This window comes from Tenrec ecaudatus, chromosome 12 (genome assembly GCF_050624435.1).
Source record: "Tenrec ecaudatus isolate mTenEca1 chromosome 12, mTenEca1.hap1, whole genome shotgun sequence".
NCBI classification, from domain to species: domain Eukaryota; kingdom Metazoa; phylum Chordata; class Mammalia; order Afrosoricida; family Tenrecidae; genus Tenrec; species Tenrec ecaudatus.
In genome coordinates, this window is record NC_134541.1 from 141,829,959 (window position 1) to 141,854,682 (window position 24,724).

The 24,724-nt window shown below is 47.5% G+C and overlaps 1 long non-coding RNA gene across 1 annotated transcript in view; it reads right to left on the reverse strand.

The window, feature by feature from the left end:
• Window positions 1-3,825: 3,825 nt before the first annotated feature.
• LOC142422180 (uncharacterized) overlaps window positions 3,826-24,724 on the reverse strand; it is a 33,150-nt gene continuing 12,251 nt past the window's right edge. Inside the window, exons 2-4 of the long non-coding RNA XR_012779062.1 lie at window positions 19,050-19,193; window positions 15,874-15,955; window positions 3,826-15,568 (exon numbers count right to left, since the gene is read on the reverse strand). This is a non-coding gene — a long non-coding RNA (uncharacterized LOC142422180). The remainder of the gene's footprint in view (window positions 15,569-15,873; window positions 15,956-19,049; window positions 19,194-24,724) is intronic.

The window sequence follows — 24,724 nt, forward strand, 5'->3', positions numbered from 1 at the left end:
GAGCAGTAATTGGGGTCCACTACCTAAAAGAACTATAGGATGTTTATTAAGAAAGTCCAACATAAATTCTCAAGGTGTTGCTGGAGTTATTGGTCAGGATTGTGAAGAAGAAATTAAGGCAGTAATGAGTTCTGATATACCATGGTTTATAAAAATGTAGGATCGCTTAAGCCAATTTTCCCTTCCTTGCATTTCTAGAGTAAAAATTTATACCTATCAGGAAAGAGTACTTGAGAAGTTTGACCACCCTTTAAATCAAGCAGTCTTCTGGACTGCTGTTGTGGAGAAACAGCGCCCCCACATGGAATTAGAAATGGAAGGAAAAAGGTTTGTTAACTGTGGATGCTGGGTCATTTCCTTAGGGCATTCAGGAGGGCCTAAGACCCTCCCATTAACTTCCCCTAAAGCCAGCCTAGAGGGAATGAGTGAAGTTAACAAAGACAGAATATTGCAAGGTAAAATCATACAGTGTGAGAAGCCTGAAAGGCAAAACGGCTCAATTGAGCCTATAACCTAATTGGTAAGCCTGGAGAAAAAATGTCTGCTTGGTAAGTTACTTCAAGATCAGCTGAACAAATTTATTAAGAATTTTTTCAGTCTTTCAAAGTATGATAAGAAGTTCTCCCAATTAGTTAGCTCTCTTAATTCTCTGAGGGATGGGTGCCAGTATTTACATAACAATGGAGGTTATCTAACTAGTACTTTTACTGGTTCAAGATCTAGCAAGGTAACAGAGACTGCTAGCAATGCTTTACTATTTAAATTGTTAAAACAGAAGGGGGAGAAGAGGAATCTTATGTGTGACAAAGTTCATTTACTCATTTTAACTAAAACATTTTTCTCCTTACTAAAAGCTTGTAATAAAATTAGGGAAGATAAACACGTTTTCAATTCTACAGAGAAAATTGATCCTAAGAAATCTGAGGATGATGGAAACTGTGTTTGGGATCCAGGTCCATTCACCTGGAGAAAAGGCTATGCATGTATGTTTTTTACAAAATAAAACTGATGGACTCCCTTTAAAAGGACGCAACCACCTTTGGAGAAAGATGGACAAGGAAGAGATGGAGAAGCCAACCAATATTAATCATAAATCCTTTTTTCAGGTTAATGATACCCCAAAGAGAGGGGCTATTTGTTTATATTTTCACAGGCAAAGGAGATAGGTGGATTTCTCTTCAGCCAGCAAGACCCAGAAGAAAGCGGGGAAGCTGAAGTGTGACCTGACCCCCTGTCCTGTTATTGAAGTTATTCAAAACGTCAAGAAGACCTCGAAGATTCCTGAGAATGGCGACTGCTGACTGCTGAGATATTTCTTCCATTGCTGACGCTGTCTAAGAGACACTCTGGGACGCTATCATAACTGAACATTTTATACAATGTGACTGGAATATTACTGCAGACTGCTTTGCTGAAAGATCAAGATTTTGAATTTGTCAATGCTATAATGTGATTGGAATGTAACTGATTTCTGTATAACCCCTTATCCTTATAATAAGACATTGCATGATTGGGATTTGATTAGGAAACATTTGCAAGGGTTTAAGGGAAACATTTCATTAGATATTGATCAGCTTAAAAAGGATATTTTCTATACATTCAAAGACAAGCTTGAGGCTTCTCCTGGCTCTGATGTGATTAAGCAATTGATGAGTAGCATGGAAGGGTTGGACCCGCGAGCTTGGGGGCAAAGTACTTCACATAGCTTAAGTTCCAGTCTGACTGTGTTTTTTATCATAATTGTGATGCTTGCAGTCTCATGTCACTTTCATAGGAAGCTAATAGATATGAAAAGAGACCATGTTGCCTCCGTGACACTATTGAATCGTAAACATAATGCACAGAGGGGAACTGTGGGATACTAGCACCAAGGGAAATAATACTGGGACTTATTCCCTGACTGGTACAGAGGGAATCTGGGAGACTAATGTTCCATGGCTGGAAGACGCCACTCTGGTAGTTGGAGATATACTCCAAGTTCAAGTTCCTGCGGTAATCTATCATTTCCACAGATTCTCCCTTAAAGCTGTGCTGCCTTAAAGTGAGCGCATGGTTGATTCATTCTCCCTATAGAAGCAGACATTCCTATTTGGCTCTATTTCTTCCCACTGCAGTATCCAATCTCTCTCATACCTTCCTCCAATAGCAGATGGGAATAAGGGGACTTTACCTCCAGTGCCTGGATTCTAAATGTTTCTATCAAGCCTGAATTTTTGGCTATATTAATTGGATCATGAAGTTTTGCCTTTACAGCTTTAAATGTATAGAAAATGATTTTAAAACACGTCAGTAATGCCCACCACACAGGTTTCCCGCTCCTAAAACACACTTCTGCGCAAAAAGACACCTGAGTGGCAGGCGGGTCCGGGGCGCCCGCGTAGACGCGATGGCGCCAACGCCGCTCTCCGCTGAGGCGCCCTCAGGAGGCGCCCGAACGCGCCGCCCGCCCGCCGGGGACGTCTGGCCGCGCCTCAGCAAGGCGCCGGAGCCTCCGGCCGGGACCTGCAGGAGCTCGCCGCCCGCCAGCGCGGGGCCCCGTAGCCGCCGCGACCCCCGCCCTCGGCCGCCCTCAGCCGCGCCGCATCCGGGTCCCGCGCCACTCTCACCTGCCCGGCGCCCCGCGCAGCGCGCTCCGGATCCGGTGCGCCGTCAGCCGTCAGTAGCCGCCGCGGCCGCCCCACTCGTCACCTCCCGCCCGCCCGGCGCGCCACTCCGCCACCCGCCGCCCACGTTCAGGACCCGCTCTGCCGCCGCCGCCCGGACCGACGGAGCACGCGCGCCCGCGCCTCCCAGCGAGCTGCACGGCCGGCCGGGGCCTCCAGCCGCCTTTCTGGAGCCTTTCCTGGCGGGTCCTGAGGGACCACAGAGCCCCCGGACCCCTGCCTTCCGGAGCGGCCCGCAGCCGCCTCGCGGGGACGCCTCTGCCTCGGCGTTATCTCGCAGCCCTTCGCCCCCCTTGTGCCCCACAGCGCAGCAGACCCCAGACCCCGCTTCCTGAGCGTGGGAGCGCGGGGATGTTGCCCCGCACCGTCGATGGCCGTTGAAAGGCTGAAGTTCCCACTTCCAAGTTCAAGAATATTATTCTGTGTGTTCATTTTTGTGATAACAGCTAACCCTTTGCTGCAGTTTCATCGGTTAACCAATCCTTTTCGTATTCTGCTCTCCTGTTCGCTTTTGTCTCAACCAGGAAATGCCACGCCCCTCATTCTTGGATCACAGTTGAATTTTTTATTGATTATAAACCCTAATGTAGACTTACTTTAAAGCTCCTGTACGAGGAGGCTTCAAAAATTCATGGGAAATTATATTCTCTTTTCATTCCATTCTCCCACGATCTTTCCGAAGCTCCCGCGTATTGTGATGCCAGTGTACAATTAGTAAAGCCACTCTGGCAAATAATTCAGTAGTCTGGGATATAATTTAGAACTATATGCTATGCAAAGCAAAGGTGGCAAAACAATCCATTGGTAAAGGAATACTTTGGTTAATGAGTGGTTGAATTGGCTGAATTTACAAGACATCAAAGGAAGGAGCATACTACATTCAAAAATAAACTTCAGGAGGATTAGAGCGATAAAATATTCAAAGCATTAAAAACTTTATTTTCGAGAGTAGCAATTTAGCTTTAGTGAGGTGGAAACTTTAAGCAAGACAGGAAGGTTCATGTCTTTAAAGGAAAGATAAAGCTATTTGACTATATACAGCTATTTTTACCTTTTAGCATGGTATCACAATGACAAGAAAAGTGTTTTAAAAGAACAATTGGCTATGCAAAACGCATGGCAATCTAACATAAAGTTTCTATAAATTATTTTTCCAGACAAATTGTTCGGTTGTATATGTTTTTAATACAGGCAATGCATACACATAGACAACTAACAGAAGAGAGGTTCATAAGCATGATTCATAAACATTGAAAAGATGCCCAATGTCATTGAAAGCCCTGGAAACATAAAGGGTTGAGATATAAATATTAAAATCATCGGGAGCATGAGCGATAGAAGAGATATTACAATAATGCAGTCACACACATATCATGGTAGCATTGCTCACCTCAGCCCCGCTTGGTGGCTTGGTGGTCCACGTGGAGAGAGGGGGAAGGGAATGAGGACAAAGGGGAATTGGAAACGGGAGGGTAAAGACATACATCACAGGAAGGACTTGGACTATGTTATACAGCAGTGACAAGGGGTGGTCTAGGGGCATACATGCAATAGGAAGAGGAGGGATTGGGGGTATACACGTGACAAAATGGGCGGATCCTACATTTAGAATGGCAGCTTAACTTTGACCTGTTTTCTGGATCTCCATATGAACCATTATCAGTAGGGTGTGAACTCCACCTACTGGAACCAAGCTAATGGTTCCAAGTTTTAGAGAGAAGCAATCCATTGTCTCCACCAGCAGGGAGCAGAGACTACAGTCTGGCAGCATTGCCTTGAGGGACCTTGCAAGCATCTGACCCACACACATTATCCCTCTCGTAGGAATCAACCCAGTTAACTTACAATGGGGCTTTTTATCTCCAGACTATATAGTTTTATTGGAGTAGAAAGCCTCATCTTTCTTCCCTGGAGCTGGCTGTTGGTTTTGAAGAGTGAAACCTTGCGGTGAACCGCCCACCCCATAACCTCCTATGGCACTAGAGCTCCATGACTCTGAACTAGCAACGTAAAATGCTTTGCCCTCAGGCAGAGTTTGTTTGCTTCCACCCACTCCTCTGGTCAGCCTTGTGAGGAGTAGTCTAGCCCTCAAGCACTTGCCTGAGTATGCCCTTGATGGGAACTGGGGTACTGAGGATGCACGTTCATGCCCTGACCAAGATGGTTGGAGGGCCCTGAACCAGTCCTGTAAACTTTTCTAATCTGCAATAATGTATTTACTCCAATCATGGTCCCTTTCCCGTTTCTGTAGTCACATTTCCAACTGCGATGGTCTGATCTGCTGGGAACGTGACTTTTAAAGGGGCTTCCTTTGTTTTCCATGTGACCGAGCTGTTGTGGATCCCTCAGTCCCCATTATGGCCTCATGCTTACGGTCTCCCTCAACCAGATGATTTGTTTTTTCTGGACTTTGTCCCATTCAAGATTTAACAAGGGTGTCTCTGTAAATTATATTTGAACTTCGAGTCTTCTCCCTGATCTAAAACAATGCACACAAAAATATATACCAATTCGATCATTTCTACATGTACAATTTGCTAACATTCATTATATTTCTGCAATTATGTAACCATTCTCACTGTCCTTTTCCAATTCCAAATTTCCATCATACACATAAGCTCACTGCCCCTTAAACTTTTCATGTAACCTTCCAAGTTCCTGTGTCAATCTGATCACAGACAGATTATTCTTTAAAAGAGCACATGTCTAAAGCAGATCTTCTTCACTGAGTCAGCTATTGGTTGGCTTTAAGAAGGCTTTACAAGAATCAAATCTGCTGCTATCAATTTAATGTTGACTCATAGTGAATACCCCCTATGGGCTTCTGAGACTGTAACTGTTTACAGGAGTAGAAAGGCCCACCTTTCTCCTGCAGAGCGGCTGGTGGTTTCAAACTGCTGAGCTTGTGGATCGCAGCCCAACATGTAACCACTACACCAATAGTGCTCCTCAAAAGGACTTTAGGGGATGTTTTGAGTTTAAGGTTTTAGGATCTCCACTTTTTCTTTTTTCCCCCCTTCTTTTCACCCAATTGATATTTGATTCATAAAAATTTCATACCTTGGTTTTACACATAAGATAGCTCTTGTTCATAACAGTTCATACAGTGCTTCTACATTCTCCTCCTAGAGTATATGTGCAAAAATGTGGACATATCATAACACTTTTACAAAAGGAGCACACATGCATAACCAGTTCACAGATTGACAAAGAGAACCTAACGACATTGCAGACTCCCACTTGAAACCCCTCCCAGTCACCGACTCTGTCCACAACTTCTAACATCAGAAATCCATTTTTCCTAGTTTTGATCCTTAATTAAGTGAATTCATACAATGTGAGCTCTTTTTATGTCTGACTTCTTTTGCCATTTTATTGTTCCTAAACTCTTGGTGATATACCTATACAACTGTGTGTAGCAATACCTTATTCATTTTCAGTTGATATGTATCATTGTGTCATTTTTTCTCATTCTCCTTGTTTTACAGTATTTCATTACATCTATAGCTCCAAGGGAGTCCTAGTGTCAGAGAGGTTCTACATTGGGCTGCTAACCTCAAAGTAGGCAGTTCAAAACTACCAGTCGCTCCAATTGAGAAAGGTAGGACTTTCTGCTCCAGTAAAGTCACAATCTCAGAAACTCATGGGCAGTTCTACCCTGTTCTATAGGGTCACAATAAATCGACATGGACTTATGGCAGTGAGTGAAATTTTTGTATTCTGTTCTATACGGTATCATGTTTCCCTTTAGGAATAGTTGTTATTTATTTATTTGGTCCCTTATAAACGTTTGTTTCCAATGGTTTGATAAGCAAAACAATTGTAAACTCAATCTCTAAAAGACTGTTTAAAATACAAACTGTCCATTCTTACATCATTGTTAATTGCTCTTCCATGCGGACATTGAACTGCTAATACCGATGTCAGTGGTTCAAGCTTACCAGCCCCTCCGATGGAGAAAGATGAGCCTGTTTGCTCATGTAAAAATTCACAGCCTTGGTGTCTCCATGTAGACTCACTATGAGTCCTGAGCACCACCTTTCTGTGGAAGCCAGTCATCCTCTCTCCCCAGCCACTGCTGTCATTGCCCAGTGGGCACAGGAACAAAGGGGCCATGGTGGCAGGTATCAAGGTCGTCTCTTGGAATTACCATGTCCTGTGGTTAAAGTCCATGGTAAACTACAACAATACAATTCTGACAAGATTACTAATGGCACAGACTCTTCAGGAGTGACAGATTTGGTCACTGAGTCAGGCCAAGAACCAGGACCAGCTGCAGGACTTGTGAGGGCAAAGGGACTACAGAGTGAGTGGTGGAAGAAGGCAGCTCCCAAGAGCAGACCAGCCACATGATCCGTTACAGAGACGAGGACTACAGTTGTTATGAGGGTTTCCTCTTTGCATGTATGCATCCAATATTTGGGGTTCATTTACACAATATAAGATGAAAATGGGGTTGTGTGCTGTCAGTTGTACTCGTGTTAGTTGTGTCATGTTACATGAGAGTACGTCTTTGTTTGGAGATTCTGTTTGGTTTACAGAGAAGTGTGTAGGTGCCAAATAGACAAGAGGTTTCGTGTCAACTTGGCTGGGCCAGGGTTCTCAGTAGGATGTAATTTAATTGCATGGTGAGCAGCTATGCAGTTGTGGTCAGATGAGGGTGGAGGGCAATGGACAGGCAGTTTTCTCCTATTTCAGCAAACTCTGGGGGAAGCCATGCCTTTTCCTCCTGGTACGAATCCTACAGCTGTCTCATCGACCTCTGGATCTTTGGACTTCAACCACTAGCCTGCCACCTTCCCTGCTCATCCTGTCATCTCTCAGTGTCTGCCAAGTTGCCATCTTGCTGGAGCACATAGCTATGGGAAAACAGCCTGAGGAGCAGGCTCCTGGGAGGGAACGTGGGGATTGGCAGGCAGAACGCCCAGGCCCAACTCAGTGAGCTGTTTAATTTCATCCAGGCTGACGCTCCTCCCTGAGATGTCATGGAGGACAAGCTGGAAGCAGTTTGTAAATGTCCAGGTGTCAGGGGAAGCTAGCCCCTAACACATCATTATGGGTCCGGTAGGTGCAATTGTACAACGACAATAAGTAAAGATCATAGTAAAGTTATAGAGAGCATGAGAGATAGAAGTGAAGTATTGAAATAAATGGGAGTCAGTCACAATTCATGGTAGCATGCTCACCTCTGCCCCGCTGATGGTCCACGTGGAGGGAGAGAGAGAGAGAGAGTTTAATGGTAGTCCCGGCTTTTATCTTCTCTGGGGACATGCAAGCCCCCTAATTACAGGTGAGGATATACATCACAGGAAGGGGCTGTACTATAGGTAATACAGTAATCAGAAGGGTGGTCTAGGGACATACATGCAATAGGAAGAGGGATTGGGGGTATACATGTGACAAGATGGGCGGACCCTAGATCCAAGATGGCGACCTAACCGTGATCATCCTTGGGCGGGTTCGACCTCTCTGGGGTCTCCTACAAGGAAACAGACAACTACTATCCTTATCAGAAGGGAGTGGGCCCTATTTGTTGTGGGATAAACAGTGGTGACTACTTTCTCTAGATGGCTGATAGCTCTTAGGGAGAATAACCCCTGACCTACTTCTGATGACCACCAAGTATAGTCATTCCCAAGCAGCTGTCTGGCATATATTTGGGGGAGACAGCTTGGGAGAAATCATTCTGTATCCCACAACCAGGCACCTCACACCATGAGCTTTCTGTGAGGATCCGAGAGGGTAGGACCGTGGTCTCTGATGCTTGGGCTCTCAGTCTAACCTGCCCAATGTGACTCTGAGGGACATTCCACTCAACCTCGGAGGTTCCTTGCCCCTGACCCTCACCACCATAGCCCACTCTCCTGATTTCCAGTCTTAAGAAGTTTCCACAAAGAGCTACATGAGGCTGGGCCCATTTGAGCTTCTTCAAACATAATTCATTGTGGCCCTCATGGCCACCTTCCTACCAAGGGGTCCTGAGTGTCTCGAGGGCACAAGGTGGCGAGGGCTGATGTGCAGACTGTCTGAGGAAGGGAATGTGCAGGGAGTCCTGGGGAAGAAAAGCAGAAGCTCAGTGCTGTCAGTGCTCGAGGAGAGGAGCAGTATGGCATGGCGGGCAGGGGGGTGGGGTGGGGAGCAGGTGATGTGTTTAACAGAAGAGCATGGGGAGAGGAGCAGTGTGGCATAGGGAGGGCAGGTCATGTGGCTAACAGAAGGACATGGGGAGAGGAGCAGTATGGCATGGGGAGGGCAGGTGATGTGGTTAACAGAAGGGCATGGGGAGAGGAGCAGTATGGCATAGGGAGGGCACGTCATGTGGCTAACAGAAGGGCATGGGGAGAGGAGCATTATGGCATGGGGAGCTGCAGGTCATGTGGTTAACAGAGGGCATGGGGAGAGGAGCATTATGGCATGGGGAGGGCAGGTCATACAGTTAACAGAAGGGCATGGGGAGAGGAGCAGTATGGCATGGGGAGGGCAGGTCATATAGTTACAGAAGGGCATGGGGAGAGGAGCAGTATGGCATAGGGAGGGCAGGTCATGTGGTTAACAGAAGGGCATGGGGAGAGGAGCAGTATGGCATAGGGAGGGCACGTCATGTGGCTAACAGAAGGGCATGGAGAGGAGTAACTCAGTGGGATAAGGACAGCTGCCATCAAGGTGAGGGATGGGTATGGGGTGGGGGTTCAGGAGGCTGTGGATGATGTAAGGGGTGAGGAGGGGCAGGGGTAACAGAGCCTGGGAAAGGGTGTGACCATGCACTGCAGATGTCCCTGCCCCAGCCAGGGCTACTGTCCAGGTTGTTTTCTCCTGGCCACAGCGTGGCCTTCTGTCTCCTACAGCCACCAGGGACAGCCCTTAACAGGGGTCAATTTTGTCAGCAGACATGTCTAGAAGCTATTATTCCTGTGCAGGAAAGAGCACCCAGTGAAGCCCATTGGCAGCAACCTGAGGAGCAGTGATCAGAACCCAAGACTGTGCTGCTTCCCCGCCGTCCACCCCCACAGCCATTCGCCATGTGGCTCCACTGCTTCAGCAGCCACCAGATGAGCCTTCTGAGGGGACGGCCATTGATTCACTGGGCTGGAAGACGGTCAGAGAGGTCTTCTTCAGGGAACTCAAATCGTTTGGGCCTTCTGTCCCAACAAGCTCTGACCTTGGCCCATCAAGCCAACCCAGTTCAGCTTCCTCTTGGGCAGCTTTCCCATGTGGAAACTCTGTGAATTCCCAGCCAGAGGACACTTCCAACCTCCCAGCAAAGGCTTCTTTCCATGAATGTCTCACAGACATGAGCTCTGAAGCTAGGGCCACACTTTCCTTGACCCTGACATCCAAAAAGTTCCTGTAAATACACATTGTCAAGAGAACAAGTGAGTTCTGACTGCCCCCCCGAGTTCTTTGGGGATGTTGCAATCACTCAGGCAGGGCAGACCACCTCAGTCCCCAGTCCTCTGGAGTAAACTGGCGCAGCTGTCCAGCCCTGAGCAGCTCATCTCTCCAGGACCTGGGCCATTCACACTAGAAATGGAGCCAGCTCCTCAGGGGCATCACCTCTGCACAGGAAGTCCCTGGGGACTACTGCATGGGTCCCGAGGAGCTCTTCCCCACTGCAGTCTCCCTCTGTTCAGTCAAAGAATTTCCAGTGCTGCTCAGTTCAAATCTATCCATCATAGCTGAGGGAGTGAAACTGAACAGCCAATTGTGTTTCATTTGAGTGATTAACTAGAGATAATAAGCTCTTCTGTCCCGCAGATAGCAGGGCCACATTAAGCACAGCTCCGATGTTAAACGGGTCACATGGAATCCAGATGAAAAGTGGCAAAAATTCATCATATTGCGGATCCAGGGGTTCTGTCAACTCACCCTGGTCACGTCCTTTGTCTAGGAAATGATGATGGATATAACGGCCATTTCTCTTAAGAATATGCTACTTTTTCTATGAATCAAGTATTGCACCCTTCCATCCTGGAACATAGGAGGACAACGAAAATCAAAGATTCAAGGAAGCAATTAGCCCCAAGGAATAACAGTACCCTTGGACCACAGCCTCCTCAAACCTAAGAAGAGAATAATTAAGTGGACCCCAATACCAACTGCCAACCAAGATCATAAACGAGGATCTCTAACCAAGATCATAATCAGAGGACCCGTTTAAAATAGGTGGGAATGTAGAATAAAAGTTAAAGACCAGACTTACTGGACCGAAAGACACTGGAGGAACCTGGAAGACTGTTGCCCTGAGAGTACAACTTCTAACTTGAAACCCAAGGCACCTCTGTAAGTCAACTTTCAACCAAATGCTACCTGAGACTATAAAACCCATCACAAACCCAGTGAAAAATGTGGTCTGGGGGACAATCCACGCTATAAAACTAAAAGGGTAACATTTTCCCAAAACCCAAGAGGAGGAGACTGGGAAAGTGGACAAAAGAAAATAGGGAGCCCAGGGAGTTAACAGGCAGCTGCTACCTCACTGCAAGAGTGTGTGACCAAGGTCACTCAACAACGGTGTAGGAACTGTTGATTGGAAAACAAACTTGCTGTGTAAACCTTCACATAAAACACAACTATAATACAGGAAAAATGTATCTATCAACTCTGTGGAAGGAGGATCAAAAGCTTGTTGCCTGTACCTGGGTAAGTAAGCAGTTCATGTCTACCTCTCTGCGGCGATGATAACATTTCTCGTCTATGAAACAATATCACCCAAAGGGATCAGTAGTAGTTTATGATTCCCATTTAGCTATATTTGTCATTCTCTATTTAGTGTCTTTGATAGTTCTATTTGTATTTCTCTTTCACTTTTATGAAAAATCTTTTTATTGGGGGCTTTTAAAAATTTTACTGGGGGCTCTTAAGGCTTTTACCACAATCCACATATATATTGCATCAAGCATATTTGTACATGCTGCCATCATAAATTTCTAAACATCTACTTTCTATTGAGCCCTTCTCTTTTACTTTTATATCATAAACACCTGAGTTTCTGAGGTTGGCGAGGGAGTATATTAGGTACATGATTTCATGCCAAGTTGAAGCTATATAAATGTGTAGGGGTGGAATTGAGCCTTTCAATCAGGTTACAGCCTGATGGTGCTTCCTTGTGGGTGTGGCCTTCTCTGGGGCATCTCCCTCCCTCTCTGCCTTCACCTTCCTGCTAGCTGACCCTGATTGCTACCACTGCCCTGCAGATGCTTCCACCACCATTGGATCCATGGGACTTAGAATCCACAGGCCTATGACCTTGCATTCTGCATCATTGCATGTGACTTTATGAGTCTGAAGAGGGACTTATGGATTAGTATCAGACTTTTGGACTTGAGTTGTACTGGATTGGGATGTGTCTTTGATATATAAGCACTTATGGATTTAAAGCTCCTTCTTACACATATATGAGTGTCTCTGGCTTTGTTTCTCTAGTCAACCTGGCCTAACACAGGAAGTATATGGAACTGGAGTTCCTGGGTGGCACAAAGAGTTGAGTGCTCAACCACTCATGAAAAGAATTACAGTTCAAATTAGAGCTTGGAATCGGTTCCAACTGGTTCAGTCATGGCAGACAAATCAAAGCAGCACATACACAAGTTTTTAAAATTTGGGTGAACCTAAACAGTAACTAAAATGGGAAGTTTAGAGGCTGAAGTCCTGTCATGAGTCTCTGGATAGACATAATGGATCCTTCAAGGAGCGTGGTGCAGTAGCTGGGTTAGTGACAAGACTGTGGAGACCGACATGCATTCAAAGCTCAATGTTTGGCCACCATCTTTGAGAGGGCCACCAGAGCTGTTTCTGAATGTTCAAGTTCGAACCTACAAGAGATGTGGTTGCTATACAATGCATATGGTGCCTGTGGTAGTTACATAATCTGGTGTGAACTTGAGACTACTGAGAGTGAAGGGGTGGAATTTACCCTACCAATCAGGTTGCAGCTTAATGATCTCATTTGGAGGTGCTACAGAGATAGCCTGCTGGAGGAGGGACACAGACTCTGCTTGGTATTCCTGATGGCAAGACACATGGTACTATGCTAGAGCCCTGGAGCTGGAAAAGTCATGTGGAGGCCCACATCAGCACTGAGATTCTTCCACTGCCACTGGATCCACAAGACTTTCCACCCACTGGCCTGTGTTCTTCCTGATTTGGCATCATTGCATGTGTTTGAAGACAGATGACTGATAGGTCGATGATAGATAACCTCACCAGGAAGGCCTCACAAGGCTCTGAGAGGAAAGACTCACATTCTCTGTGATAGGGCTATTTTGCCAAGTAGGCCAATCAGAACACGTGGGCAGAGTTTGATCATGTTGAAACTTGATTAGCGGGCAAAGAGAGAAATGGCTTTCCTAGGCCCCTTCCCTTTTCTCTTCCTGCCTGGTCATGGGACCAGCTTGAACTATGCTTTACCCCAACCTGGACTGCACTACCCGTGGGCCAAGCCAACCCATGGATGGTATGGCTAGAGCTTGAGGCTTCTTTGAGACCTGCTTTGCCAGGCTGCTGCTGTGTACATTGCTTGAGCTTCAGGCTGGTGGAACCTGTGGCAGTATAGGGGGCTTTCCTAAGCTCCCGTGCTACTGACAATTGCTGACTAACCCTGCTGTCTGCTGCCTTCAGGCAGACTTGGCCTGTCTTGCCTGAGGGAAGATCCCAATGTCTGCTTCATTGACCTTGGACTGGCATCCCAGTTCAGTTGAAGGATTTCCAGTATGTTAACGGTTGCATGAAAGTGAGTTCAACTAAGTCTTCTACACTGCTCGGTTAATGTTATATTCCTTCTCGATGTATAAACCTATCTTTTTATATATAATCAAAGGTTTTGGCTCACTCCCTGCAAGACATTCTAGAGGAAAAGCCAAATGGACTTACCCTGATGTAGCCAGAGCTCTGGCAGCTGGAGAAAACATGTGGAGACCCCTGTCAGCACTGAGATGCTTACACCACCACTGGATCCACAAGACTGTACACCCACTGGCCTGTGACTTTCCTGCATTCAGCGTCATTGCATGTGTTTAGTGAGTCTAAAGAGGACTTTATAGATTGTTATTGGACATATGGGCTAATAACGTACTTAAGGACGTGATCTGCACTGGGCTGGAATGTTTTCTCAATATTCAATTGCCCTTGTATATAAAGATCTTTCCTATTAAAAAAAACAAAACAAACGCAAATGTCCTGGTTTTGTTTCTCTTGTGAACCCTGCCTAACACACTGTCCAATCTCTCATAAGCCATAAATCAAATATGGAGAAAAACAGTCAAGCAACTGAATGGTCAGCAAGAGTAAATTTCCACTGGTTCAGGCCAGTAGATGTTGTCTATCAGGGTCTTCCAAGGAGATCAGATCATTCATCGGTTCTGGAAGGGTACTGGGAGCTTTCTTCAGGAAGGGAACCCTGCACAGCAGCGGACTCACACATCTACACACAGGGCAGTAAACTTGCTGGGAGGAGGCAGGCATTAACCACTTGACTCCAGAAAAAAACAATCACTTTATTCACTGAAGAATAATTATTTTTCCTGTGGTTTTAGGGAGGCTGGTACCAAACATGGGATATGGAATCATCCTTAGTCTAAAGCATCCCCTTAGGTGGAGAGGCTGCTTGTTCTGTGCCATCAGCAAGGGCTTAAAGTTTTTCTGGAACCCAATCTGTGAGCACCTCAGAAGCATACAGGTACCTGAGTACACACCCAACTCATGAAGTGCTAGCCAAGGATGCAAAGAGACTTTGCTCTGACAATGACCCCAGTGGGTGCTGCTGACTGGGAGGCTGGTAGTTCCAAGGCACCTGTTTCTCTGCAGGTAAAGGGTACAGCTGCCTGCTTCTGTAAAGATCTGGTCTGTGAAACCCTACATTGGGACTCTGAATCAGGCTGAAAGGACCACAGACCTGCTGAACAGCAAACCAGTCGCCTTGGAAGCAGGACTGCCAGAATGCTCCTCAGAAGCAAGGATGGTGAATCTTTGTCTCACAGTCGGACATGACATCATCAGACAAGTACCTGGAAAAGACATCCTGTTCGGTAAAGCAGAGGGCCAGTGAAAAAGAGGAAGTCCCTCAAGGACATGGACGGACACACTGAAGGCCACAACGGGCTCAAACCCAGTAACAGTGAAGACGGTGCTGCGCAGGCCGTGTTTCGCAATGTCGAACATGAAGTCGACAGGGGTCAAACCCATTCAACATCACCTGACAACTGGGATGGGGTGACTGGATGGCAGCGTGGATAGCTGGATGGTAAGCTGTGCACGCACATAGGGGTGAGATGGAAATGAAGAGGAGAGTTCAGATCATGAATGCTTTCAAAAATTTTCATTTAATGCTAGTGAACATTTTAATCATAAACTCAATGAATTAAACCGGAAGTGGAAACCCCTTATCCTACTCTACCTGGGCCATCACCAAAGGGTTTGCCTCTAGGTTTCTCAGAGGAGAAGCAATCGAAACACACAAATGTTGAGCGTTGGCAACCACAAAGAGAACTGGGGGAGGTTTGGCCTTGCACCACAGTGCAGGTGGGAAGGTGGCTGGCAGTGCCGTGTGAACTGATCAGATTTTGTCCAAAGCGTGGACTCTGGTCTGTCCCTGCCTGAGTGAAACTACATTGCCTTTACCTTGTGACCTCAGGAACAGTCTAAAATACCAAACTAGTCCAAAATCCATCCATTCTAACACAGCCGTGTGCAGGAACATCACTACGTTTCTCAAGGAGTCTGGGAGTTGCTTCTTCTGTGGATCAGAAGCTCCAGCTTGTCTTCAACATCCAGACGATGCACATGTGCTCCTCCTGAAGTGCCAGCCATCTCCCCAAGAGAAGCTCAGTCCAGACTGCTGCCGGAGAATTCACAGAGCATCTCACCCCCCAGACGGCATCACTGGAGGCTTGGCCAGCAGGCCGCTGCACCTGTAACCAAGCACAGCACCTTCCTCTGCCTCCAGCTGTCCTCAGAGTCCTGACTTTCCAGCCCAGAGTATGTCCTGGCCCGCCAGACTCCACCAGCTTCCTGAGCCCAGTGGCTCCCACACAGTGCACTTCCTCCTCTCCTCAAAAACCCCTCCTCCACTTCCACCTGCAAGCCCTCACTACCACCAAGTACTATGTCCCTCTGCACCTCAGGGGCTCTATGCACAGGCAGGAGCAGAGTTTCTCCTCTGGGCCAGGCACTGGGACTGCAGGAGAGGTCACGCAGGGCCTGGGAGAGGTCTCACCTGGCCGGTGAGAAGGGGTGGGCTCAGCTCCACAGCAGACGTGACTCCGGGGAAGGAGGACACAGCCTGCGCCGACTCTGGTCTGAAAAACAGACAGGCAGGATGTCAGGACAGGCTTTTTCTCAACTGTCCAGAGAGGCTGGGAGTAGCATCCACACACTCAGTGAGATGGCAAAGAGTGGGTTTGGAGATTAGTTTTATTATAAACTTAAATTTACATAATTTTATTATTTCCATATGCTTCATCCAAGTTTTCTTTTAGCAATGGAAATTTAAATAGTGGAGGGAAGGTAGGGTGTAAAGGGGGAACTGATTACAGGGATCTACATATAACCTCATCACTGGGAGACGGACAACAAAAAAATGGGTGAAGAGAGATGTTGGCAAGTGTAAGATATGATAAAAATAATATTTTATAAATTACCAAGGGTTCATGAGGGAGGGGGAAAATGAGGAACTGATGCCAGGGGCTTAAGTGGAGAGCAAATGTTTTGAGAATGATGAGGGCAATGAATGTAGAAATGTGCTTTACACAATTGATGTATGAATGGATTGTGATGAGTTGTATGAGCCCCCAATTAAATGATTAAAAAAATTTTTTTTAAATTTATTTTAACAACTTATTGGGGCTCATACAATTCTTTTCACAGTTCATTCATATACATACATCAATTGTATAAAGCACATCTGTACAGTCTTTGCCCTAATCATTTTTTTCTTTTCTTCTTTTACATTAGGGACTCATATAACTCTTACCACAATCCATACATATACATACATCAATTGTATAAAGCACATTCATACATTCCCTGCCCCAATCATTCTCAAGGCATTTGCTCTCCACTTAAGCCCCTTGCATCAGGTACTCTTTTTTTTAAAAAAATTTTTTAAATAGATCATTAGTTTTTTATTTTCAAACAAAAATAAGAATGCTTAAGAAAAACTAGACTAAAACTGATGATCCTGAGTGAGAGAGAAATGAGAAAAACCGCTACACTGTGTTGTCTTGGTGGTCTCACAGCCTGGACATGAGGACCACTGCCCAGGATGACCACCAGTACAGAATGCATGACACTGACTGACCAATGCACAAACCCCACTTCAACATTCTCCAAGCTCCCTTTCCAGACCCTAAATCGAACCCCACTTTCACCAAGCTCCCTTCCCAGACCCTCACCCTACCCCCAAGCCCACTTCAACGTTCTTCACACTCCCTCCCCAGTGACTCAAAGCCCCTCCTGTCTACAGTCAGGAAGGCAGTTAGAAGAATCCCTCTGTGTCCTGTGCTAGTCTGCTCCCAGTAAAACGCTCTCTTCTCACCAAAGCCTGCACTGGAGCAGACCTTTTGGCTTGACTTCAGCAGCAGGCAGAGGCCCGACTTCTGTGGCAACACATGTGGGGGTTCGTCCAAGCCCCCCTTCCTACCTGTGACACACAGACCCTGCAGCTGGAGTGGGGCCGATGCCGGTCCCAGCCCCAGGGAGTTTGTGTTACTGTTCCAAGACCTGGACAGGCATTTCCAAGGAAGAAAAACAGAAAGAAAAGGCACATCACCCGAGTTCCCAAATGCCAAGACACCCCAGGTCCTAGGCAACCACTGGGCCAATGCGGTGGCTACTGCCTGCCTCTGCCTGAAGCTCGCTACTCAAGTAGCAGCAGAGACCCTCCAGCTCACAAGCCTCAACTCTGGACCCCAACTGAAAATTTGACTTAGCTGAACTTGAATACACCCCTGAAGACCTAGAGAGCTGACGAGCGGACACTCCACGTGGACCAGAGGACAAGGCACGGTCTGTGTGCCCCACAAGGCAGACCACCTGCAGTCTGCATAGTGGACTTGTGGTCTCCACACACCGAGGACAAATCCCATCTGGCTCTCGGTCCCTGCACCCAATATAGAAGGGATGCGCTGCCTCCCCTGGCTCAGGTACAGGAACAACTGGGAGGTGCCCTATTGGATTTGCCGGTCAGCCTCCGAAGAACAGAAAAGGCCACCAAAATGTTGAAGGCACCTCTGATGGCGCTCATCCCACCTCTGAGCAGCGTGCATCTGAGCAGAGGCACAGCAGGGGTGAGCACATTCCTCACACAAGTGCCCTGGGGCATTCGCTTTGGGGGCTCAAGAAATTTCACTGCTGGAAGGACCACACTGTGAAAAACCCTCTGGCAGAGCTGTGTCTACAAAGGGAGTAACCAGGGACCGAGAACTTTCCCTCCGTTAGAGTGATTTCATCAGGGACTGAGTACTTCCCTCTCCTGTGCAGAAACCCAGAGCTGCCAGAGAAGTTGGCTCAAGCCCCTATGAAATAGTATTTTTACAAATGTGGCCACTGGGTCTATTTTGACCCAAATGACTATGTCACACAGAGAAGTGCCACAATTAGGGTTTCTGAACATATTTATGGCAGCAGACTGCCACATCTCTCTCCTGGGGAGCAGCTGGTGGGTTTGAACCTCTGACCAGCAGAGAAGTTCATTGTGCAGCCAGGGTCCCTCAGGAAATGCCATGAGGAAGGTGCACATCAAACCCAACCTCCATCAACAGGAAAACCTCTCCCAGGCTGCCTGCAACCCGCTGCAGTCCTTTCAAAACCACAGTCTGAAATGCAGAACCAGGATGCTGCTGCTCAGAACGCCACAACCTGTGTGGAGACAGGAAAACACCAGGAAGAGGCTGCTGGGAACCTGGGCAGCCTCATGGGCAAGTGAGGCCAAGCTCTACCCAGACACAGGCCAGGGATGGTACCCACATAAGCCCGGGTGTTTGTGGGTGCCTTTCCTGTTTACCAGAAAGCCAAACTCTTTGTAGAAGCAACCTGGGATAAACGCTGTTAACTTTCAGAAATGTCGAATCTGTGTGCTCTGAGGAGTGAAGAGAAGGCTGGACCCCCTCCTACTGGGCCTTTGTCCCCTTCACTTTCCAGGGTCATTGGTGGGAAGGATATCCCAGACTCTGGGGTTGTATGGGACCACCTTTGCAGAAGGATGAACTCAGACACGGGGCTCTGCAGGATTAACTTTGGGGAAGGATGAACTCCCACCGTGGGGTTCTGTGGCACCAGCTTTGGGGAAGGATGGACACCGATCTTTAGGGAAGAATAAACTCTGAGCATGGGGTTTTTCGGGACACTCTTTGGGGAAGGACAGACTCTGACCATGGGGTTCCGTGAGACTACCTTTGGGGAAGCATGAACTCCAGAGGTGGCAATGCAGGCTGTCACCAGGAAGCTCCCCGCCTGTAGCTCCACGTGTCCACCTCTGGTACCTGGGCCTTCCTCGACACATGGTCTGGGGGCTCCCACGGGGCATGTCAGTGAATCCTGGGGAAATAGGGTTCACAGATTACACAGGGAAGGAGCAGGGAATGTGAGGCAGCGGCTCCACATTGAGGCTCGCCACGCTGAGTCAGGCTCACTGCCTGCAGAAGCCTCTGAATCGAAACAGTAACATCTATGTTCAAGCAACCAAACAACAGGCTAACTGGCCTTCTTGAACCTCCTGACCAAGATCACATGCTCAGGCTGGTTTATGAGGGCACATCTGCTTTCTCCCATTCTCTCTCCCCTGGGGACCTCTCCAGTGCAGGACATAAGGCTTAAGTGCCAATCAGACCACCTCTGTCTCAGCAACGGTAGCACAGTGCTATACTTCTCCCTCTGAGACGGAGAATATCAAAAGGCCATGAACCAACCCAGCAAAGGGGGGCAACTGAAACAGGACAAACGGGTGAAGCAACCCCAGGCCTGCAGCGTTGGGAAGCCAACGGAGCCCCCTAGATGATGGTGCGGGGCACAAGGCAAGGTGTCATGCACCAGGAGCCCTGAGAAAGGGGAGCATCAAGGAAAAGCAGGGGGTACTGGTCAAATCACCTCCACACAGCAGAAGGAAACCATGCCCAGTCCTGTGCCTTCCTTACACCTCTGGCTGTGTCTCAGCCCACTGCAAAGGCCAATATGTCACTCAGTCCATTTTGTTGATGGACTCTTCTTTTTAGATGGCCCTCTTCTTTACCGGGCATAACGTCCTTCATCAGAAACTGGCCCCTTCTGATGTGACATTCAAAGTATATAAGATGGAATACCACCATTCCCTCTTCCAAGGAGCTTTCTGGATATACTTTTTCCTCTTGTTTAAACTTCTGACAGCCCATGCAGTTGGTATGACATGTCAATACTGCAATCCAAAGGCACCGATTCTTTTTTTCTTTTGTCTTCATGTAAAGCAATAGAAAATACCATGAATTGGGTCGGGTGCACATCAGTCCTCAAAATAACATCTTTGATTTTAAAGAGGTATTTGGCAGCAGGTTTGCCCATGCAATCCATCATCTGCTTTCTTGACTTCTGCTTCCATGAGAGGGAACTGTGAATACCAGCAAGCTGAAATCCTTCAGTTTCACATTTTCTCTGTTAATCATGTTGCTGTTGAAAGGTGTCCAGTTATGAAGATTTTTTGAGATGCAACCCATCCTGAGTGAATACTGCAGTCTTTATCTTCTTCAGTCAGCGCTCCATGTCCTTGTGACTTTCCACATGCAGCCACGGCTGTGCCACCTGCATGCTGCAGGTTATTGATGAATCACCCTCTAATCCCGACGCTGCATTCTCCTTCACAGAGTCCCTCTTCTCAGATGATCTGTTCACGTGCAGAGTGAATATGTGCAGGGACACCGCCTTAGCGAGCACCTCCCCTGACTGTAAGCCATGTGACGGTAAACTATGAGACTGGCTGACTGCCTCTTGGTCTATGAGGAGTTCCCAAATGAGCACAATGGTATGTTCTGGAATTCCCATTCTTGGCAGTGTTATCCATAATCTATTATGACCCACAAAGATAAATGCCTTTGTATAGTCAATAAAAAACAGGTAGACATCTTTCTGGTATTCTTGCCTGCACCCAAGATCCATCTGACATCATTTATGATATCCCTTGTTTTGTACCCTTTTATAAATCCAATTTGAAGGTCAGGCAGTTCCCTTTCAGTACCACTACAACTGTTTTTTTTTTATTACAACCAGCATACTTTTATTTTCATGGGCTATTAGTAATGTTCTTCCATGAAACCCAGGATAGATGGACCTATAGGGACAGCAAGTAGAATTAGGGGTCTGTGGGGACGGGGATACAGTGATGGTCAGGGGTAAAAAAGATGTCAAGGAGTTAGTATAGAAAGATTGGTTGGGAACTGTCTGTGGTAGCAATTCTACAGTTCTGCTCGCCATGATTGAAATGTGGAATGATATGAAATACACATCTGCACTAGATCCCAACTAATAAAAAATAAATAAAATAGAATAATGTTTTTCAATAATTTGAAGATTCTACTAGAATACCCTTTTTGGAGCAGATATATGTACAGCTCCCTTCTAGTGGATGGCCAAATGGGTAGGTAGCTGTTTTCCACATTTCTTGGCACAGACCAGTCAGTCCTTCCAGCGTTGCATCCGTTTGTGGAAGCATCTCTGCTGGCGTTCCAAACCCTCCTGGAGCCTGGTTTATGACAACACCTTCAGAGCTGCTTAGACTTCTTCCCCAGCAATGCCAGTTCTTGATCTGAGGATTAAACATCAACCAGTTCTTTTTAGCACAGTGGCTCTGTGCTGTCTTTACTGAAAGACATGATGTATAAGAAGGAAAATTCGCTAACCAAAAAAGAGTTCTTGGAACTTAAACTACAACTGTCAAGATAAAACCTTCAATAGGATTGTTGAAAGAGAGAATTTAAGAGATATCCCAAAAGTACACACACTATAAAAAGACCAAAAAAATCAGGAAAAAGATAGGATATTGGGGAGCTTGTTCATAGAGTTCCGACACCCAAATAGCATGTTCTATGAAGAGAAGACAGAGAACCAGGATGGAAGAAACTGTCAAATACTTTTGTCAAAAGAATGTAACCCCCAAATTCCCAGAGTTTAAAGACCAAGGTACTTTACACTGAAAATCTGAAGGGTAATTTGTGAGACCTATGGCCAAGGCCATCACTATGGAATTTCTGAATTCCAAAATAAACCCCAAAATATCAAAACCCTAAAAGCTCCCAGCAAGGGAAAACAGGCTACACACAGAAAAATGAGCATCAGAAGGAGGCCCCACTTCTTGAAAGTGACGACTGCTACACAACCACACGGAAGCTTCAGATTTCTGAGGGAAACGGTTTCCAACTGCAGTTCCACCGGGCACACTGCCCATCAGCGTGGGGGCAGAGTGGGACATCCACCAAACCCCCAAGAACTCGGAGATCTACCTTCTTGGCTCCTCTCTCACAACACTGATTAAAGACAGTTGCTTCCTGAGGGCCTCAGGAAGGGAATGAGCAGGTGTGAAACCCAGGGCACAGAGGCCCAAATCCCAGGGCAATGCCCCAGTTCTCCATGCACGGCTCCAGCCTGGCCTCGAGAGGGCGTCTCAAAGCAGTAGTGACTGAACTGGGACGCCCAAGTTGACAGTCAGAGTCAAGTGTGACAGACACAGACAGGGCCAGAAACTAAAAGGCATCAAGAAAGCCAAGAGAACAGGAAGCTGGAGGACAAAAATCTAAGTAAGCACAGAAAAGTCGAGATCCTGATGACTGGGCGAACACGCGGTGTTCCACGTCCTCTCTACAAGGTGGGAGGTCATAAACTACTGCTGCATTTGAGGCACAAAACCTGTATCTTAACACAAGCAGGAGCCTTGAAGAGTTAGTGGGGACCTCCATTTTCCCTTAAATGTCTGAAGCCCCCTCAAACGCTCCGTGGTGGTATGAAAGCTGTGTGGGTGACTGAGATAGACCCTCGAGCCCTGCTATTCCCCTCACAGAGGGGCAGAGGGGCCGTACAGGGATGTCAGAGGATGTCACGTGGACCTTGGAAGAGGGGCCACCGCAGTTTCCTTTCAGCCTCACTCTTCGTGCATCCTCTTACTTACTCCCTGCCATTTGTGAATTTTACTTTGGAAAGAAATAAGTGCAAAAATCATCTGAACTACTTGTGTGCAGCTCCTGCTGGTCCAAGACGAGCACGCACACCAGGACTACAGCCTCGCTTTCTAGCAGGTACAAGAGGAGCGGGCTCCTCAGCACAGCCTCCACCAGGGGCTCCACCTGGTCCAGGTCATCCTCCAGATCCCGGCACAGCCTTCCAGCCAGGGCCACCAGCTCAGCCGGGGGTGGCCAGTTGGACCTGCTCTCACTCTCCTCCAGCAGCATCAGAAACCTCTGCATCCCAACTCAGGCTGGGGGCCTCTGCAGTAACACTGAGGGCAGTGGGGGGCACAGACCACACACTCAGAGCACCACAGGGTCAGTCTTCAAACCAGCCTGTTGAGTCTCATGTCCCCAAGAGCCAAGAACACTCCAGAGAGGCAGGGTATGTGTGGCCTGATGACACCTCCTTTCAATCCCCAAAGGCAACAGGCTAAGCCAGCCAGCCATATGTCCCTCATTTCTCTGACACTGTGGGGACCTAGGAGTCCTGACTGTGCAGTGGTTGCACACTGGGCAAAAAGCTCCACCTCTCTCCCATAGGGTGGCTGGTGGCTTCGAACTGCAGACCTTGTGCACTGAAGTCCAACATGTAACCACTATGCTACCAGGGCTCCTCTCTACCAACAAGTCAGCAGCTCCAAACCACTTGTCACTCCACCATTGAAAGACTAGGCAGAGTCACAATCTCTGCAACCCACGGGGGTCAGTTCTACCCTGTCCTGCAGGGTCACTATAAGTCAGCCTCAACTCCATGGCAGAGTTTGGTTTCATGGTGACCTGACCATACGGACCACTGTCAGGCCCTTCCTGTCTCCCGACTGCCCCTGGCTCATCATACAGCATATCCCCGTAACAGACTATACTCCACCCTCAGTGCAGGGGATGGCTCTGCCCTGGGTCTGGGTCTCCTAGCCTCTGCCAGGTGGACACTAGTGCCTCCTGGCCCCACATCACATGATGACCCAGGGAAGCCGTGGGTCAGTGGTCAGCTGCGACATTAGGCTTCTGGGAGCTTCCAGCTCTCATCTGACTCTGCGACGCCCTCAGGACACTCCCGTGGATGTCAGGACTGTGTGTACATCTACAACACGCCGTGCACCATTCACAGGTTTTCATCAAGGAGCCCTGATGGCACAGGACTGAAAGCCTGGCTGTGAAAAACAGAGGGGGCTGCGTGAACCCACCCACCAGACTGCAGCCTCGGACATGTGCTGGAGAGGTCTAGGCTGCCCAGAGGGCTGCCAGGAGTTGGATCTCTCTGACAATAGGGTGGCTGAGCTGTTACCCACCGTGCCCCAGTGTCATTCACTCACAATGTGATGGGCTGTGAGCGGAACATGTCAGAGAGTCTCTGGCCAGCCCCAAGCAACAATGGGGAAGCAAGAGCCGAAGGGAAACACTCAGAGGCTGGGGGAAGAGGGTGCTACTGTCACGAGGGCTGAGGGCTGTAGTCAGTGTCACAAAACAAAGTGTGTGTGTGTGTGTGTGTGAACTGTTGACTGGAAAACTCACTGAATGTGCTACCTTTATGTAATAGCCTTTAGCCATGAACTGTATGTCATTTGAGCTCCTCCCCAGACCACTAGTTACAGGAAAAAGCCTGGAATCTCAGGATTGGCACTCTGGCTCTCCCATCAAGGCTGACCATCTGCCGTGCAGGGAAAGATCTCTTTGGTCTGGCCGGCCTGCCTGCCTGCGCCGTGGATTGATGGTGGCATTCACTGTTTACCAGGAGGAAACTCCAGAACTCACAACAGCAGATAGGAAATTATATTGAGGTTTCTTGGTTTTCTCTGGAAGCCTAATTAGATCAGTCTTCATTTAAGCATTGTTTTACATGGACTCTCTCAAAGGCTCAGTCTTAAAGCGTTGACCGTTGTGAAT